This window comes from Oncorhynchus mykiss, chromosome 2 (assembly GCF_057628025.1).
Source record: "Oncorhynchus mykiss isolate SJ-2025 chromosome 2, ASM5762802v1, whole genome shotgun sequence".
In the NCBI taxonomy this organism is placed as follows: Eukaryota; Metazoa; Chordata; class Actinopteri; order Salmoniformes; family Salmonidae; genus Oncorhynchus; species Oncorhynchus mykiss.
In genome coordinates this window covers 30,854,218-30,855,415 of record NC_143023.1, presented here as the reverse complement: position 1 = coordinate 30,855,415, position 1,198 = coordinate 30,854,218, and positions in this window count along the sequence as shown.

The following is a 1,198-nucleotide window of genomic DNA, read 5'->3' as shown; positions in this document are numbered from 1 at the left end:
TCTCTTTCTCTGCCTTCAGCACCTGCCCATTAGGGGCCTAGGTTAATGACAGGTTGGCCCCTGTGTGGGATGAGGGGAGGGGGACGCACTCAAAATGAGAGGGCACCCCCGAGAATGAGAGAGAGGAGAGAGAGTTATTTGCTCCTCTGACAGCCATTCTTACCCCTGGCTACAGGTATGCTTGAGGTAGGAAGGGAACCTGTGTGTGTGTGTGTGTGTGAGAGAGAATATGTGTAAGAAAGATAAGGTTTGTATTCGTGTGTTTGTGTAGTCACGGTGTGGAGGGGGGCGGGGTGAGGGTGGCAGAGGGGAAAGTTGTCTCCAGTCACCTCATAACTTCACATGAGACTTATGGTCTCCAGCATCTCTGGTTTACCTCAACATCCTCATCAACAGAGAGCGAGAGAGAGGAGGGGGGACTCTTTGGCTAGAAAGTAGTTTATTTTTTTCCTTTTGAACTAACAATACAATTTCAGATTGACTTTCATCAACTCAATACTTGTCATTAAAAGGTATACACAAGCAGAAAAGTGTGTGACAGAGAGAAAAGACAAAGGGAATGAGAGAGGGAGTGACTAAAAGCAAATGAAAGAGCTAGGGTTGCTAACATCCAGAGAGCTGAACTCTGTCCTTTTAATAATTACAAACTTCAAAGGCTGTTTCCTCATTAAAACAGACATAATTCTCTCCATCCTTTGAAGCAGGAGGAAAAGAGAGAGATGGACAGAGAGGGAAGGCGCTCTGTGTTTGTAGTGCCAAGAATTGAAAGAGAAAGAAACAATGACGAGAGTAATCTCTTAGATGTGTTTGGTGACTAGTTTACAACAAGTGGAGACTGGGACGGGATGGCCATTTCCTTATTCCAGAGAGAGACCACATCCCTCTTGAAAAGAGATTAGATCGTGAGATAAACATGGAATAATAAGGGTAGACAATAGTGATTCAGAAACGGGCTGAAGCTATTTTTTTAAAGGATTGAAAATAAAACTAATAGTCTACGATTCTCAGATACATTTTGTACACCCTTTACCACCCCCTGAACCTCAAATAAACACCAATAAATGACAAAGACAAACTCTGGGAGATTAGGTTTTCATATAGAAATAAAAACATTTGATGTAGAAATAAGATGCATAACAACCCCAATCATGATAACTCAAACCAGAACAGGAACAAAAAGACAGGCATAGCCCAGAAC